The sequence below is a fragment of the Podarcis filfolensis genome (genome assembly GCF_964270895.1).
Source record: "Podarcis filfolensis genome assembly, chromosome: 1".
Lineage (NCBI taxonomy): Eukaryota > Metazoa > Chordata > Lepidosauria > Squamata > Lacertidae > Podarcis > Podarcis filfolensis.
Genome location: NC_139604.1, coordinates 59,729,584 through 59,748,985, shown reverse-complemented (window position 1 = coordinate 59,748,985; position 19,402 = coordinate 59,729,584). Strand labels below are relative to the sequence as shown.

Here is a 19,402-nt window from a genome sequence, read left to right as displayed (position 1 = left end):
AATTATTTACAACAGGATTCATCTAATGAGGCCCATCAGTGAAAGCAGTGCACAGAGACTTCCGCTTATGCAACAGTGCTTTTCCATCCTCACCTTCCTATGTGCCCTTGTGCTTCAAAAATTGGATGAGGGTGGAATCCTCCATAACAAAACAGGGGGGTGGAAGGGGTGGTTCCATTGGGCATGGTGATATGGAAAATTCAACACCACACAATTTTGAATTTGTTCCTGAGTTTCTAAATACCGTCTATATTCAAAAGTGTTTTCAAAATGGTTTGCATATAATGTTTTAATATAATAAAGCACATTATTGAAAGAGTTGTAGAAACTAAAACGGAATCTTAAAAAGTCAGCAATCTAAGATCTTAGCTCCCTTAAAGCATGAAAGAACACACCAAGTTTTTTTACCTGTCTCTGAAAACAGGAGGAGGATGTAAAATGATCTACCTACCCAGGGAAGGCATTCTCTAAATCCAGGGCCACCACAAAATAGCTCTGATCTTAGTTGATGGCAATCTAATACTGAAATAAAGAAATCATACCTGACTGATTGTAAAGTTTGGGGGGGGGGTGAAATTCAGATCTGGTAGCCAATAAAGTAGTTTCAAAACTGGCACCTGCATTTAGAAGTACATAGAGCATTGTTGAACACTGACCCCAGAGAGGTTTGCTGGTGCCCTACTTTATTTTGGTGTCAGGCACAGATCTTTTTTTTATTTTCCAGGATGTTTTAGATGAAGTTTTAATCCTACTAGTTGTTTTATGCTGCTTCTCTAATGTTGCAGCTTTTAGCTTATTTTTGTTTGTTTACATTTTTTAAAAAGTCTTTATGTAAACTGCCCTGGGAGTATGATTGAAGTACAGTATAAAAATATTTTAAATATTAGAGAGAACCAATCTGGAAGATGACTAAGGAACGGCATTTACCATTTAATGACATCCCTCACATGCCCTGCTCCAGGTTCCTCCTCTGTCAGGAAGTTTACCTGGGACATACCCACCTAAGGAAGGTTTACCTTCTGATACTTAGATGCCATGCAATGGCTAGACTTTTACAAACTGCTTTTGGGATTCTCTCTTCGGTATTTCTTGATTTGCTGGTCCTATTTTCTTTTTCTTGACACTGAATGTAATAGTTATGAAACTGTGTATTGTGAATGTTTATGTAAACAACCAAATGGTTCCGGTAATTTAAAAATACACTTATGAGAAGCATCAATACTTTTTGCAACATTAAAACAACAGCAAACAACCAAGTTCCAAAGAAATAAAATTAATTCCAGGAATAGGATAAAAAACACCAATATCTGATGAACTGAGGAAAATAATAAAATAAGAAAAGATGGCTTCAGAACACCCTGCTCTAAATGTAACTGTACTGTTCCTCTCCTCCTGCCCCTTTTAGCTTTAGTCTGTGCTTTGGGTGCTACAGTGATGTCATGTTTTACAGACCTAGTTAATAGCCTCTGAAATGATGGCCTACACCCTGTGTTTATGTTTGATTCATTCTTTCAAATTGCTGCATGAAAGGACAAGGTTATTATTATTTCTGTGGAAGGGGAGGTGGGGGAATTAGTTGCCTAAAGTCAACCAGACATTTGGGACAGGGGAAAGAATAGAATCTAGACCTTTTTACTTTTAAATCTACGATGATTGACCTATAGTTAGCAGCATTAGCATACCTTCTAGTCATTCAGTTCATACTTGTTTCAAGCACAAGATGGGAAGAAGCAACCTGCTCATAAGCAATTGTATTCTTGCCAACTTATTTTTAAAATGAACTACATTTTCCTATTGATGGCAGCAGCCAGGACAGGCCTGTGGCCAAGGAGTGGCCTCCCTCCTTGCCATTACATCGCTGGCCCTCTCAGCAATGTATTTATTGGCTCCTTCATGTACAACCCCAACACTAATTACCACCAAAGCTAAAATGCCAATTCACATTTACTTTAAAACAGAGGCACAGGTTTCCTCTGTTCTGGTAAATGGCAGCATGGGCTGCAGTTTAGTCCATTGGATCATTTAGTTATATACACAGATCAACTCCCTTACCTGCATGTGAGCTAGCACTGAGTTTTGTTGTTGTTGTTTAGTCGTTTAGTCATGTCCAACTCTTCGTGACCCCATGGACCAGAGCACGCCAGGCACTCCTGTCTTCCACTGCCTCCCGCAGTTTTGTCAAACTCATGCTGGTAGCTTCGAGAACACTATCCAACCATTTCGTCCTCTGTTGTCCCCTTCTCCTTGTGCCCTCCATCTTTCCCAACATCAGGGTTTTTCCAGGGAGAGAATTGGAGCAATTCACTTGCCATCTTTGCTCTCCAGATGAGCCCCTAAAACCCATCTTCCCCATCCCTGCCTTTCTGCCACACTCTGCCATACTCCCCGACTCCAAACTCTGGCATAACTCCTTCCTATGCCTTTCAAAGACACCTAACCTAGATTATATCATCCCTTAGGGGTAGGGGATGGGCAGAGAGGTATGCTACTGCCCTCTTCACCTCCCCCCCCATTCAGAATATCCCAGAGTGGCCCTGTACCAAGCAGCCATGTTCTACCACTAGCTCCTATTGAGATACTCTCTTATAAACCGGTAAGTCCAAGACCTGAGCCAGGTATTGCCCTAAGGTAGGGTTGCCATATGTCCTCTTTTTCCAGGACATGTCCTCTTTTTCCGGGATAACATTTCTGTTCCAGTGGACTTTTTGAATTTGCCAAAATGTCCGGAGGTGCGGGAGCGGGCTACCTTATATGTTGGATACGCAGTACTAGACAACCAAGTGCAAAACATATACATACTGTGTGAGTTTTGCATGGTGCAGGAAAGGACCAAGTCCTTGGTTTTGTATATTTTGAAGGGACATTGCAGAATGTACCTGCTCCTGCACCCCCTCCCCTCCCCCCTGCCCCAGGCACCGGCAAATGTGTCCTCTTTTTCGCTCTTCAAAATATGGCAACCCTGCGAGGCAACCCTATGATGATAGTTTTATTGTCAAAAAACTGACACCAAAATCCTAAACAGCAGAGTTGACCTAATGTCTTAGATGATATTTGAGCCTCTTACATTATAAGAGAAGAACTAAGGTCTCAATTATTAACTATGTATGGTTTTGAATTTTAAATATAACAATGAATTCTAATTTCCAGCAACTTCTTTTAAAATTGCACCAATTTTATTTTCAGATGGAGTGCAAGCATTCCGAGATGAAGCAGGTATGCTGGAAGGAGATCTCCCATTAAAAATGCAGGAGACTGTACTAAGTGAGATCATTATTTGACTGAGGTCAGTCTACTTCTCTATAAAATGAGTATGATACTGATCTCACTTGTTGGGGTGCGGACAGAGAACAATGTGAAGATATTTTGAGGAGAAGCCAAAGGGTTGTTATTCTTACATTGCAAAGCAGGCTACTGAATGTTAATAATAAGCAAGCAGATGATACATAGTAGTTATTTCAGTCATATCTGATTTCTAACCCTCTGTTAATGACATTTTCTCTTCTTGTCCTTTGAGAGATATGCCTTCTACCCCAACAGCTTCTTACATCCACTTTCTGGCCTGTAGTAATTTAGGGTGGAACCCTACATGCTTACCTGGGAGTAAGGCCTATTACTTTGTTCTTCTGAGTATACAAGCCCTTTGGAAGGGAACTCTGGAAGGAGACTTTCCAGCTGTTGTTAAAGCATAGCCAAGAGTCACAGATGGTGGTAGTAAGAGTCCCGGCAACTTCTGGCGGGACACACGTTAGCCATTTGTGCACATTAAATTGCATGACTGATTGGTTCACAAAAAAATCATGCGCAGCACTACCCAGCAAGGAGAAGAGATCCACATTAAGGGTGTAAAATAACTTTTCCATAATCAGATTAATCACAGATGGGATGTGAAAAAGGGATGTCCATCAGCGTCATTGGGAAATGTGTCTGACTGACAGTTGATTTAGTCTGGTTTAAACACAAGACTGCACATCTTCAGTTTGAGCTGTACTGATATACCTAGCCGAGCAAGGTCTCTCTGAAGTGCCTACTGACAGAATCCAGATGTTTCTGCATGCAGAGCCAAGGAGGACAGCAGGGTCACCAACAGAGCAGGCAAGAGCTGGGGTAGAAACAAACCTGTTCAGTTTCATAATTGGGGGAGTAAGCTGGGACACATAAATCTTCTCTGCAACTCTGTCTATGAACCTTTTGAGTTCTGCAATAAGCAACAGTCATTGCACTATAATATTGTTTAATAAGAGGCACTCTTATGTTGCTTTATTTATTGTCGTTGAATTGAGGACACCAAACACTGGGAAATTTTAATTTATGACTTACCCACCTGGCCACCTGGCATGGGGGGGGCGGGTGCATATGCAGAAATTATCCAAGGGTGAAGATGCTAGGCCTACTTTGTTTTTTTCTTTAAAATAAAACAATTCCTGATGACTGGTGGCTATGAATTCTTCGAAGAAAACCGGCTAATTTATGTGCAACTACAGGAGATAATATACCTACTATGCTATAATGTTTTAACTAACTAAATATTTAGAATTTAGAATTCATAAAAACTTCTTAAGTTTTAGAATTAACTCTAGTGGCTAATTCTGTAAACTGTAGATCCGTATTAAGGATGAAACCTCAGCTACAAGCAATAAATAAAACCTTCTAAAATCTAGAAGGACAATATTTCTGCTAAGAGAGAAGCAATGTCAGGGACAGGACTAAGGGGCACCAGTATATGTCCTGGGAGCTGTGAAACAGGATTAAAGAGAAGATCTTCAATAGAGAGTGATAAAATTTATTTTTTCAGTCTTCTGTTCCTTAACTCCTCCTCCTTACTTTTAAAGCCCTAAATGGCTTGGGACCCAAATATCTGAAGTGCCAGATAACATACCAATCTTGCACATGTTGTAGTTTGTTTTGAAGTTGTGAAGAATTATTTGCTGTTTTCTTGTCTTTTGTCTTATATGTTGTATGTTGTACAACACCCTGTAATCTGATATTATTATGAAGAATTATAAAAAATGTTCAAAACAAACAAGCTCTAGAGATGAGAGAAAGTGATGACAAACATGCCAGTCGAGTTGCTGTCGAATTCTGTTCCAGATAGAATCTGGCAGTGAAACAACAGTTCTATTCATGATGTAGTGGCAAAACAAACAAACTGGCACTTACTAGAATCCAGTACTGTTCTATCAAAAGACATCCATGTCATGCTAAGTGCTGCATATGTACAAGGAAGCTTCTTGACTGATGTGGCAATGTTGTGTTGGCAAAGAGGCCTGAAGTACAGGACTGAGGTGAGATTGCAGAGCTGTGCACCACACACATTCAGGAAGGCTTTGCATGGCCTAGGATGATCTTCACTCTCACTGCACATGTGCAGAGCCCACCAGAGCACTGCATGTCAATGTTGGTAATGTCATCATTGACCAGTTGCCAGAAGTCTCCGTGCATCTTCACTGATGCTTAGCAGTCCTTTACAGGTCCTGGAACAGTAATTCCAGAATCTTGCTGAGCTTTGGATCAAATACGGGAGTTGGTGTAGAATTAATTAGAATAAAAATCTGGTTTTGACAAAAACTTTGTCCAGTGCAGAATCTGCCTACTTGTAAGTAACATTCATAAGGTCAGATAAAGTGAAGGAGAAGGCACCAGGTGATGCCTTGATACAGAGACCAGGTATTGCTTCCAAGTACTTCAGTAAGAGGACTCAGTAAGTTGCAAAAAGACTGATTTGCTGGTCCTTTCAACAATTCTTCTTCTTCTTCTTCTTCTTCTTCTTCTTCTTCTTCTTCTTCTTCTTCTTCCTCCTCCTCCTCCTCCTCCTCCTCCTCCACCACTACTACTACTGCTACTTCCAAATACCTTGGTACCATTGGCATAGCCAAATCAAGTAAATAAATAAAAATACTCGACTAACTGACCAATTGCATTGCAAATAACTTGGTTCTGCCCCCATAAAACAAAGCTTGCCCCCCTAAAATAAATCCTAGCTATGCCCATGAAAGTGTAAAAAGATAAAGGTAAAGGACTCCTGACAGTTAAGTCCAATTGTGAACGACTCTGGGGTTGTGGCTCTGATCTCGCTTTACTGGCCGAGGGAGCCGACGTTTGTCCGCAGACAGTTTTTCCGGGTCATGTGGCCAGCATGACTAAGCCGCTTCTGGCGAACCAGTGCAGCGCACGGAAACGCCGTTTACCTTCCTGCTGGAGCGGTACCTATTTATCTACTTGCACTTTGATGTGCTTTCGAACTGCTAGGATGGCAGGAGCTCCGACAGAGCAATGGGACCTCACTCCGTCATGGGGATTCAAACCGCCGACCTTCTGATCAGCAAGCCCAAGGCTCGGTGGTTTACACCACAGCGCCACCCTCATCCTTAATGAATGTGTAGGCACCCTGAAAATGTTTCTGGCACAGAAGATGTACTTCCTCGTGGACAGAAGAGGAGAAGGGCTCTAGAGGGATCATCAGACCTGAACTCTTGTGATGAAACTGCAATGGTTGAATTATTCTCACACACTTCCAAAAGGAGCGATATGGTGTTGCAACTCTGAGAGATGCTACATGCATTGTATTTTTTTCAGTACATACATGAAACATTCATTATCTACATACACCTAGGTGTGAACCTAATAAATATGTGCTTGCACAACTATGTAACACTCAGACAGAAGCAAGGTCAAGGAGCTAGGACTGGCAGTGGCTTCCTGCCAGCTCCAATCTAAACTACACATGACCATGGAAGATTCATGTCTTTAAACATGGATCTACCTTTTTTAAAATGTAAAGCAGGGATAAGGAAATGGAGCTGCTTAGAATCCATTTTAACAGCATTTTCCATCCAAAAGCAGCTTAATCCATCATTAACTTAAGCATCTGTCTGACAGGTAGAGTGGCTTGGGACAATTATTTTCCAGCCTTGCTGAATGCATAATATGAAAAAAAGGATGTAATAAATACACAGCATTCATGATAGATACCCCAGGGCATAGGACAATGTTATTCTCAACAAAGAGCTGGTGTTTGTCTCCCTGTTGCATTTGGATGAGCAATCAAAAGGGAAGGAACAAGCACAAGATGCCATTGCTTCCTTTTAGTCACATCTTCAAAAGCTTTTGTGCATGTATAATCAGCAAAACAAAGTAAAAGAAGAAGAAGAAATAGGCTGGCTACGACCACAATCAGAAGGCTGATCGCCGAAGAATTGATGCTTTTGAATTATGGTGCTGGAGGAGACTCTTGCTGGAGTCCCATGGACTGCAAGAAGATCAAACGTATCCATTCTTAAGGAAATCAGCCCTGAGTGCTCACTGGAAGGACAGATCCTGAAGCTGAGGCTCCAATACTTTGGCCACCTCATGAGAAGAGAAGACTCCCTGGAAAAGACCCCGATGTTGGGAAAGATGGAGGGCACAAGGAGAAGGGGACGACAGAGGACGAGATGGTTGGACAGTGTTCTCGAAGCTACCAGCATGAGTTTGACCAAACTGCGGGAGGCAGTGGAAGACAGGAGTGCCTGGCGTGCTCTGGTCCATGGGGTCACGAAGAGTCAGACAAACGACTAAACAACAACACGACCACAATCCAGGGGGCTGTTTTAGGTGGGGAACCATTATACTCAACAGAGGAGGGCTTAGTTGTTGGCCTGTTATGAAGATTTCACTGCCTCACAGAAATCTCATTCCAGCAAAGGAAATAAGCAAAGAAGAAACATTGATTAAAATCTATAAATGCTTGAGGGGTTGCTATCTTTGTCATCTAACTCCTCCTGATCACAAGATGAAGCAGAAGACTAGTTCTTATTATAATTTCCCTTCTACAAAAGGACAGCACAGGGGTGTGGAACCTTTTTGTGTTCAAGGGCCATATTCATCTCTGGGTAATCTTCCAGGGGCCATATGCCATTGGGTGGGGCCAAAAGCATATCTGAGTATATTTACATAAAATGTAAATTTTAACTTTACACAGCAGGCTAGTTCCTACACATCCACCCACCCCTCTGTGCCCTCCAGCCATGCAAGTGACAGACATTAACAGAGTTTAAGACATACTCCAGCCAGACAGAACTATTCAAGGATGGTGCAAAGCCAAGTCAGTGAGGGGTGTGGTCTGAGGAAGAGTCCTGCGGGCCATCAAGAGAGACCGGGAAAGCTACATTTGGCTCCCCGCTCCTAGGATAGCAGATTTTAGATTCAGAATAAGAATTTGGGAATTAATTTATCATGAACTTTCATTTCTTCTGGAAGCCACTGGGAACGGTAATCTAAGTTTTTCCAGAAAAACTTCTCAAGCATGCTTGAGCACAGTGCAGAAGGCAAGGGAACCTGCTGGGACTTGAAGCACAGTAGAAATGGAGGTTTCAGATGCAAAAGGTGGAGTTTCCACATGGTTTTGAAGACGACTTGTTCTGCTGTTGGCACTGCATGTTTACCATGAAAGCATGAAGAAAATATGCATTTCCTATTACAGCTGGAGCAAAATGCCATGCAGTTGTGAAGAAGCAGCTGATCCCCACTCAGTTTGAATTTACTTCTGAGTAAACATGCATAGTGTCAAACCTTCAGGCCAACAATCCTATATTATCAAAACTTTAATTTGGTTTGGTGGGGGGTTGCCTTCTGTTGTACAGGTAGTTAAAATAGAAAGGCACATTTAGGCATTTTTTGCATCTGTTGAGAAAAGTGTATAGAACTATCAGAGTGAATAAAGAATGCACCTATCACATTGAAATACCCAAATAGGCATTCTGTTAAAAATAATGTATTTCAATGCATATAAAAATGCTGAAGTTCCTCTTGAATCACTTTACTCCCACTGGGATGCATATTTGGGTAAATCTGTTAGTGCAAAGGAGAATTGGCCTGGTTGTCACAGCAATGGAGACATCCTTTCTCCCTCACCCAATGTGCCAGAAGTTTATTGGAACAATGGCTGCAAACAGGAGTAGGGGGAAAGCATGAAAAAGTGGAAGGTAAGGAATTTTTCAATAACACTTTTACATTTCCGACAAAACATCAGGAAGAACTTTCTGACAGTAAGAACTGTTCCCCAATGGAATGGACTTGCTTGGAAGGCTGTAGATTCCCCTTCATTGGAGGTTTTTAAGCAGAGGTTGGATGGCCATCTGTCATTAATGCTTTGGTTGAGATGCCAGCATTGCAGGGGGTTGGACTAGATGACCCTTGGTACTCCTTCCAACTGCCCTTGAAAAATTAAAACAATTGGTAGCTACATTTTGTGCGCTCATTTGCTACTACTATTACAGGATTACAGTCCTGAAGTTCCAGGCTTCTCATATCTATTTCTGAGCTTGAAAAATCTATTTGCTGAAGGCAAACAGGATTGCACTGGAAGAAACATCTATGGAATTGAGAAATAATTCCCCAGTGAAATTAAGTCCATAGCTCTTGTAGTTTGAGGCAAAGATAAGCATTGGCCAATCATCGCTTAAAGGTTTAACAATGCTTGCTTTGCTCTAAATGTGGACATAATTGCATATACTTTCATCAGATCTTCAGTATTGCTTTCAAATACGTTATAATGTCAGTACAGTACATCTTTTTTGCTAATGTTCAATTAACCAGGTCGTCTTCAATCCACTAGTTCATCATTAGCAACTATACCCTTATCTTTCAAATCACTGCACCCTAATCAACCTTGCTACAGATTTACGCTGCCATAAATAATAAATAGCATATATCACTATTAAACTCTGTGAGAGGAAATTTACTACTACCTCTGCCCTTATTGCAGTAATTACTTGTAGGAGTAATTTATATCAACCAAACAATCTAGTGCAGTGCAGGATTGCCGATAATGATCTTCATTCCACCGGAATTAAATCAAGTTCAATTACTGATCAATAGTATTTTACTACATACATCACAAGGAAAGAAAAGTATGCAAAGGTTGTTGTACCACCTTATTTTGTTTCACATGATTCTCCACTGGTAATAGCTCACTTCACCCACTAGCATAGCATGGGGGGCAGGGGGGCCGTGAACCAAGCACCCCCCAACATGCGCCCAGCATGCAAGCGCCTGCCCATTAATGGCGGGGACTGGGTGAGTGTGGAGGGCTGTAACCAAGTCCAAGCGCATGTAGCTTCCAGCAGATCCACACCACACATTTATGCACATTCAATGTACATGATTTCTGTCAGAGAATCCTGGTAACTGCAGCTTGTTAAGAGTTCTGGGAACTGTAGCTTTGTGTGTGGCAAACTACAGTTCCCACAGTTCTTGTGCGGGGAGTCACATGCTTTAAATATGTGTTGTGCTTTAAACCTATGGTGTGAATCTGCCCTTAATTAGGTATGTATTCTTTCCTTGTTTACCTCTGCCTCCATGTACCTCAATTTCCATTGTTGTTTTGCATATTGAATTTTAGATAGTAAGTTCCTCAAGGCAGGGACCTATACACTTTTATCCTGTAAAAAAACCTATGCACACTGAGCAGCCTTCAGCTGTTGGGTCATAAGTCAGGACCCAGAAGTGGGCTGCAATCTGACCAAAGTTTTATGCATCTATGTTTTTCACACCAATTTCTATTTTTTTCTAGGCTTTGATACTGATTTCTGGCAAGGGAGGAAAGTCATGCATTATATTTGTGTGTGCAATGTCATCTAAGATGGTGGCTTTTGGACACATGTACATCAGCAGCTGGTGCAAAAGGGCTGGCTAGGCTGCATGAAGGGTGAAACAGAAAAGGGCTGAGAGAGAAAATAAGAGGAGTAAACTTAATAGTGGGTCCCATCTCAAAGCTTGGATTAAAGTTAGTAGGTATACAAAAGATTAAAGTCACTGATATATAAAACACACCCAACCCCGCTATCAGCAATGGACTTCCAGAATGGTTGTACTCAACACCCAGAATTGTCCTCAGCATCTGGAAATGTACATTATAGTACTTTTCTGCAGCAAAGAGAATAAATAAATAAAATACAGCCTGATCTATATGACATTGTAAATTAATTATCCCTGACCATCAAAGCCAGAAAATGCTCTCATCAGCCCGTGAACCAACCACCTAGAGAAGGAGCTCTGGAACCAATCTAGGCTATTATGCTGATTACACTCATTGGAAGGGTTGCAGTTAGGCAACATTTCTGAGTGTGATGAGCAACAAGCTAAGACAGGAGAGCTGAGCAATAACTCTCCATAGGGTGCTTGTCTATTATTCTGCTATGCTTGGCTGAAAATGAAGGTTTGGTACTACAGATACTGACTGCACTCCATTACTCTCATCTTTGGAAATAATCTCAAATGTCAACTTCTACAGGTGCAGGCTAACAAATTATTTGTGTACAACTTAACCTCACCCAAAACTGAGGTAACAATGAGTAACACAGGATTGCACCCTGAGGTGCAAATTCAAGCAACCAGTTGCTCAGAGCAAGGAGTGTGGAGCCAACTACAATAATTGATCTTTACATTCCAGAATAACTTCTGCACTTTTAATTTGGATTTTCCCTGTTTGCAAAGGCATTGTTTTGGCTTGTCAACAACTTGCCTGAAATTCAGTAACATCACATCCTTGGAGATCTTTCTCCAAATTAACTCTCGGATTCCTACACAGCAGCAGCAGCTCCCAGCCTTTCTTTAAAGTGAGCTCCCCTCAACCAGTGGTTCCTGTTCTTGGATTAACCAAGCACCCCCACCCCCAGAACTCGCTCCTCTGCTGGCCTGAAGGGGAACAGAGGACAGCTTTGTGCTGACAGGTTTCTCTTTAGCATTAAAGGCGGGATATTTTAGAAGCAGCGTACTTCCTTATGCTGCTGTAATTTGTTTAGCAGCCCTGGATCAGCCGCGTGATAATTTCAGTTGTTCTTTTCATTACCGAGAGTAGTCTAACATAAAACAAACAAATAAAAATAAGGTGCATTTTAAAGCACCTTTAAAGGAACCCTGCCTGGGCTGTTACAAAGCCTTGTGAAAATCGTTTTAACATAGCCACATAGAAGGTCTGCTCCTCCAATTGGGAATTACCGTAATTTTGGACATGGTCATTCATTATCTTACAACTGTATGTTAGGCTGAAATACTATAAAGGCCACTTGATGTGGAAATAAAGGCCACAGTCCTGTACACATAGCCCCTCACAGAGAATACTTCTTACAGTTGGACTTGCTTCAGACTAAATATACATAGGGTTGTGCTGTTGCAACTCCTATTAAAAAGCAAAAGAACTTGTTTCCAAGGAGATGCTTAGATCAGGTTATTACAGCAAGATCCCAAGCATGCTTACTCAGAAGTAAGTGGGATGGTAGCCTTAGGGCTAAATGAGAAAAGACAGGGCAGCTACATTCATTTATTCATGTGCGCTCTTTGTTCAGATATATAAAAAAAACATGGAATACAGGGGGTGTATTTGTAATGTTACGCCGAGAGCTGGTGTGGGGCAGCAAAACCATTCTCCCTCCCCTTCCTTACCTCAGTCAGTTCCATTGCTCAAATGACTTTTCTTCCAGCCCAGCTTTGCTACCAGATGTGAGCAAGGTGGGGGAGAAAAGTGTTTCAAGCAACAAAGTGCAGTCAGGTGACACATGGAATGGCCCCCTTACTTGCACATAGAATCATAAAATTGTAGAGTTGTGAGGGACTCCGAGGGTCATCTTGTTCAACCTCTTGCAATGCAGGATTCTCAACTTGAGAATCACTGCACATACCTTGTGTGTAAAAGGGGGGGAAAGGGGGGGACCTCCACCCTCTACTTATATGAGAATATGACAAATGCATGCATACATACATGTGGGTGCCCACATCTAGTTTCTCCCTAAGATGCTTGAGTTTCTGGCCACTGTTTTCTACCAATTCAGAAAGAGTTGATGTGTTTCAAGAGGCCAACAGAAAAAAAAGTTTATTTTTCCATATAGTTGAGCATCCAATCCTAAGCAAGCATACTTGGAAGAAAATTCAGCTGAACTCCATGTTGTAGTAGGTCAGGTGTTACTTCCAAATTCTGTACTGTATATGTGCTTCAGATTAAACTGTAACTCAAATGCCTTTAGGGAATTTCTAATGCTACATTTGAAAGACGCAAGGAGCCCACTGAGAGTTAAACTGGTGTCTAAACATCTATGAAAAGCGCTAACGCACACATTTAATTTTTGACGAACAGCGAGAAAAATTCTGGAAGCAGAAACAGGGTTGTGGCACGTGTAATACAGCTCCAACATAATACTTATTTTCACAGATTTTTTTATAACAGGTGCAACTCCCAAGAGTCTTGTAAAACAGCTCTTATAAAAAGCAGGGATGCATTCAGCGAGGCTTTGGGAAGAATGATAACACCTCATTTGAAAATACTTCTAAGTTCACCCACACAATTATTTGCCATACAAAAAGTCTGACTAGAAATAAATAAATAAATAACCCATTCACCCCCCCCCCCCCGCAAACAGCCAATAGGTACCTGAAGAAAGTCCTGCTGGCTGCTGTGGTCCTGTGTGCTGCTGATCTTTCTTCTGTCCGTGCTGCACTCCTCTCAGAGCCCAGGAAAGTATGGCTGATCTGCTTCTCGTTGCCACGGACACCTAGGCTTTCAAAAAAGGAGCCACTGACCAATCAGGCCTCAGGGCTAGAATGGCTCTCAGCCCTAGGTCATGTGACACGTTCGTGTCTGTCTGAGTGAAAAGCATGACAATATCCATAAGAACCAAAGGGAGCTTGTCTTTGTATGACTCCAACGCTTTCCACCACCCCCAGCCGCTCCTGCAGAGCCCCTCTTGACGGGAATCCTATTTAAGCCCTGTCCCACAAAGCTGCAAGTGGGAGGGGAGGGGGGAGAAAGGGCCCACAAGAGGAGAATGGATGAGGCTGAGTCAATGCAAAGAACCTGCCTTGCACTTCCCGCAAATCTGATTTTAAAACTTTTTATCTTTTATCTGACCGTCATTTCACATCTGACTCTAACTGCTGGTTTCATGTTGAAAGTTACTGACTCAGCTAACCTGACCAGAAATTGAAGGGCACTCAGTCGAGGCCCGAGGAGGCAAGTGCCAGGGGCTTTCCACACAGCCAGTCCAAGTGTGCTCCAACTGCATTTCTTCCTTTGCACGATATTCCCTCGAGTCCCAGTCACGAGGACAACAGCGCAATTTCACAGCTACAACTAGATAAGAAGATATCTGTGTGGCTGTCCACACACATCAACCCTTTATTTTAAAAAGCCAAAAAAGATGTGTGCTCCACAGTGAAGCAGCGAATTATGTCAATTCCAAAAAATACAAATATTCACAAAATGGAGAGATATTGTTTAGGAGAGGAGAAAAGGTGTGGCTTCGCTAATGCTCAGCCTCCTCCCTTTCAATAATATAATTACATGAGAAGGACTACCCACAGGATTTTCTGGGCCCTGTACAAAATTTCTATCTGGCACCCCTGACCCAAATTGTTTAATTTGGAGCTCTTGGGAGAAGAAATTGGAATAACAAGTTTAGCGAGCTGCAAAAGGGATGGTGCAGGAAAGAAACCACAGTTATGTACACTAGATGGTCAGAGCCTGAGCATTTCAAGCCCCCTCACTCTCTGCTGCTAATGCATCACCATGACTACATCACAACATTGTTGTAAGAAGTTCACATACTGGCTCAGAGTTGTCATGTGGGGGGTAGCTTTCCTACAAGTTGCAGAGCTCCATAGAGTTCCATCTCCATACATCTGTTAATTAGTGCTCCTATTGGGAGGTAGGGCCAGCCCAAGACATTTTGCAGCCTGAGGCAAATTATTATTATTATTAATTTACTGGGTTGCCCCAGCCATTCTGGGTAGCTTCCAACACAATAAAAACACAGCAAAACAGCAAACATTAAAGGTAGCATCCCGCACCCCATGCACAGAAGCTGACTGAAAGTTGACTCTTCTTTCAAAAATGAAGATGGTATAGTTAGCTCACTGCAGTTGAAGGCAGCAGACTAGCCTAGGAAACATTTAACAGGCCACGGGGGACACACAATTGTTTTCCAACAGCTTTCCAATGCTCCCCTGACCTCCATGCAGCAGTTGCCTAATGGTCTTGCATGAAGCACATAACCTCTAAATAATTCCCGCATACAAAATAAGAACCAATAAAAGTAGCTGAATTTGGCTGTGGGCAAGAAGGGATGGGGCATTATGCAAACACACCAATGGCACTTGGATAACCACTTTCTATTCATCAATAATTTCAACTGCAAAAAATGCAGTGAATAGTAGAAGGGTGGAGAGGGAGAGAAACAAACTTTCCCCATATATTGCTATGTGAAGTACGCAGCATAACCATATTCCCACAGCAGAAGCACAGCCTTGAGGGAAGGTTTATGGTGCGTATACAATAAGCTGTGTGGGAAAGGGCCCTAGTCTCACTCAGCACAATTGAATAATGAGCAGGGGCCACCTACTGTGCATGTAACTCCTGTATATCCACCTACAAATATTTCTGCCCCATCAGCTCCACTGCGTATAAATTATATGTTTTCTCTCTGTATCTGTCTTGCCCTTGGGACATAGAGAGCATATTGCATAACCAAACAGGTTACCTGTTGCTATGTCATATCACTCCTTCAAATAGCAAACTCAGGCTGCCAAAACAGAGTGGGGGAGGGGGAGAGAGGTACCAGCATGCTTGAGAGCATGAACATCTGCAGTAATTTTTCCAGATGACAATATCCTTTTGGAAGTGAGGCAACCCACACTGTACCTACTGCTCCAACTGTGGTCTCCCCATAGGTTATGATATAGTATAATCATAGTATAACTGTGTTTTGATATTCGCAGTTTTGTTTTCTTTTTATCCGTTCCTTAATGATCCCTAACATGGAATTCACCATTTTTCACAGCTGGTGCACGCTGGGTTGACGTCTTCATCATGCTATCCACTATGGCCCTGAGGTCTTGTTCCTTGTGAGTCAATACCAGTTCAGATGCCAGTAATTTATATGAGAGATTTGGATTCTTTTGCCACAGTGTCCATCACTTGACATTATTGTGAAAAGATGGAGGAGGGGTTTAGAAGCATCTGCTTTATAACCCAGACTTGGGGTTGTATTTCACTGTGATAATCACATCTCCACATTTTGGGGGGGGGGAGAGTTTCTAATTATCTGAATGCATATTAAATGAGAAATGTAATTCAAGCTCTTCTAATTGATGCAATGGAAAGGTGCTGACATGACAACCGAATTTGTGCCTTTGGCACAAGCCGAAGCTTTTACAGCTTTAACTAAAGGCTACGTGTGTGGCTTTTGGTTTTCGTTTTTCTAACTCTGCAAAACAAGCTACAGTGGTACCTCGGGTTACAGACGCTTCAGGTTACAGACTCCACTAACCCAGAAATAATAACTCGGATTAAGAACTTTACCTCAGGATGAGAACAGAAATCATGCGGTGGCAGTACGGCAGCAGCGGGAGGCCCATTAGCTAAAGTGGTACCTCAGGTTAAGAACAGTTTCAGGTTAAGAACGGACCTCCAGAACGAATTAAGTTCTTAACCTGAGGTACCACTGTATAAGAGTCCATTGCATGCTGCACTGTTAGTGCAGCTGATTTGCTTTGGGTTTGTGTCTGAAAGCATAAGCCAGCTCATAAAGCTCTTATGTGGACCAACTACTATATAATTAAACAGAGGCACACACGACTCTCGGGATGAATTACATTACCACTACTTGCTACTGAATTTAGTATCCTGAAAAAAACAACCATGCCTCAAATTTGTATTTAGAGCACAGTAAATCCCAGGGCATTGTAGCTTCAAATCTCCTGCTCACAGTTTTGGATTATTGCGTGTGGTTTCTGTGCATTGTGACTGTGCCGAGATCCAGCATCACATATTACGTATTCATTTACCCTGCCACTGCCACAGAGGAGAGCAAAATGGCCTTAATTATTCATTCCAAATGTGGATTTTCTTCTTGACTACGTAAATTCATTTGCAAAATGAAGTGAACCAAGAAATAATTGTGATTTACTGTGAATGCAAGCTCTACAACAGTTTCTAGTTCATCATCTTGAGCTTGTTTCTCAGGTAACTTATTAAATATTGAAGAAGTCAGAAGAGAGGTATCAGGCTTGTACTGCTCTTCAGAAGCCTCCTGTGCCTGACCCAGGATATACTTAACTCATGCAGATAAAGGCTATGAAGAAGTGTTGGAAGTGGGAGATAAACACAAGCGGGGTCAGGTTTGAGTCAGAAAACTGCATTGCAGTGGACTCCCTCCACAGAGCCAGAGCTATGGGGGGTAGGAGTGGACTAACTGGTTTTTTTGCCCCAGGTAAAGCCTCCAGAGGGGGCGCCATTGAGACTCCCAGCCTGTGTGTTGGTGTATGAAATGTGTGTGGGGGGGTGTTTCAAACTGAGTCTTTGACCCGGGTTAAATAAAGCCTAGTTTCGCCCCTGTCCCTCCGACCCTGGGTCTTGTGAAATGGTCCTGGAAGTGGCAATAAACAGCACACTGAGTTTGTGGCCATTTTACTTTTCTACAGTGTCCCAGAGCACTATGGGAAATAGTTGCTCCAAACTGCCTGGCATTGAGGGTCCCAGACAGGCTTCACTTTCCCAAAGTTGGCACATGCTGACATCAGGCTTAGATTTAGGCACATACAGAGAAAGCCTTGGTTCTTTGTATAAAAGATCTCCTGTGTAAAGAGCTGAAAGCATACTCATGAGCTATGTAAATATTTCACCCAGATAAACTCAGCCAGCTTATTTTGAGTTACCATGAAAGTTCATGCAAAATCAAGAGTAATACCAGTGCCACCAATATGCATCTTCAACTCAAGCAAGTTCCCCAAGGTTCAATATTTGTTGCTACTTCCCACATAGAACTGATTACACACTGGCCCTAGCATAAGCAATATAGCAGAGAACATAGCAAGGATGTACTCTCACAGTTTAATTCACACACAATGTGAATGTTTAATGTGAATGTTTAATAAACCATAAGTTGCCTCACAGACCAGCAAACATGATGTGCCTTGATTCTCCAAAGCTTGGTTTTCCAGCTGCTTGTCTCATTTATTTGTAGCCTTATGAGCAGGGAGGTGGCTCCACACAAATTGTTTAGGCAAAGTTGTTGGAATCAAGCATAACATCAAACTAGAGTTAAAAACAAGCCATGCTTTGTCAGCCAAAAACAAACCATGGCCGCATATCATGGTTTGCCAACAGGGAAAAAAACCATGATTAATCTGCTAGGCTAGGTTCAAACATTTAACCAAAGCATAGTTAAGCTAAACAAGCCATGGTTTGGTGTTATGTGCAAATGAGACCACTGAAATAACATGAGGCAAATTTTGCAATATTTTAGTTCAGTATTATAGACTTTGTTTGAAAGATATTATTCCAAAAAAGAATACCAAGCAAAATTATGTAAGAACAAGGCAACTAGAGAAGTGGGACTGCGGAAATGAAGTGCATTGTACACCTCAGGTCTTGGATGTGGGCCCAGAAGTATTGATTTACTTTTTAATGTAATGCATGTTTATGTGAAGTAATTCAAAATTGTTCTATCAATGCAAGCTTGTATAATATTATTAAGCTCCAAAATTCAAGAACTCTGTCAGCTTTCTGTAGAAGATATATTATTCTGATCCAATTTATAAGTAACAAGGTTAGAATAATTGGGGTCCAAGAAAACCATTCTTGGACGTACTTTCCCTAAATTAAAACAACTCAACAGAAAAAGGCCTCCGTTCACTGTTTGCCTTGGGTTGTGGTACTGGCTTTCACCAGTGCAAAGATGTTGCACTGGTTGCATTAAAACAAGTGTATAAGGGCTGCCCCTGGATGTCTTATCGTTAGAGGCAAAACAGAAAATGCTGCACCTGCCATGTACCCACACATCCACTGCCTGCAGCAGCAGCAATGGGCATGAGGGCAATGGACATGCAGCAGAGCAGGCGGCCAACAATTGCCAGAGGCAGTGAGCAGCACGTTGTTCAAGAACTGGATTTGCCACCGCTCTCAGCTATCTGGAACCAGCAGCCCTGAGACAACTGCCTCACCTCATGGGCAGGCTGGCCCTGCAGTGTATGCATTGCAAACACTAACCGTTTATGTAAATAGCTCTCACATGTGCCCAAAGAGTTATTTCTGAACGAACCAGCAGTAAATCACACGAAGTAAGTGAAGTGAACTCTTTATTAGAAAACAAACCAGGATCTCCATAGGAGTATCAGGCCTAATGAGCACAGCAACTCTTCTTCAGTAGGACTTGCCCCCATTAAGCAGTTGCTAAGACTGAAGGTCCCCTCCTCCCCAAAGCGGCCTAAGTCCCCACCTTTCCAATTTGAGACTGTGCCTGTGTGCCTGTCTTTGCTCCTCCCACTTTATGACTCTCCTGGTTCTGGGAGACTGGGGAGAAGAGCTTGTCGCGGAAGAAGGGGGAGACACCCATGCCTCTTCACCAGCCTGACTCATCTCTCTGCCTCTTGACCT

At 42.2% G+C, this 19,402-nt stretch overlaps 2 protein-coding genes across 15 annotated transcripts in view; one reads left to right on the top strand and one right to left on the bottom strand.

The window, feature by feature from the left end:
- The window catches only part of LMNTD2 (lamin tail domain containing 2), an 85,791-nt gene that overhangs the window by 13,375 nt on the left and 53,014 nt on the right, over nt 1–19,402 (top strand). The window contains exon 2 of the mRNA XM_083604190.1: nt 3,184–3,283. The gene's annotated coding sequence lies outside the window, so the exon portion shown is untranslated. The remainder of the gene's footprint in view (nt 1–3,183; nt 3,284–19,402) is intronic.
- The window catches only part of RASSF7 (Ras association domain family member 7), a 120,693-nt gene that overhangs the window by 63,040 nt on the left and 38,251 nt on the right, over nt 1–19,402 (bottom strand). For 8 of the 14 annotated variants that reach the window (XR_014545802.1, XR_014545803.1, XM_083604931.1 and 5 more), the window contains one exon: nt 13,403–13,523. The exons of 5 other annotated variants lie outside the window; for them this stretch is intronic. The gene's annotated coding sequence lies outside the window, so the exon portion shown is untranslated. Of the gene's footprint in view, nt 1–13,402; nt 13,529–19,402 lie in introns of all 14 variants that reach the window. One more of the 14 variants, XM_083604927.1, reaches the window with a different exon arrangement.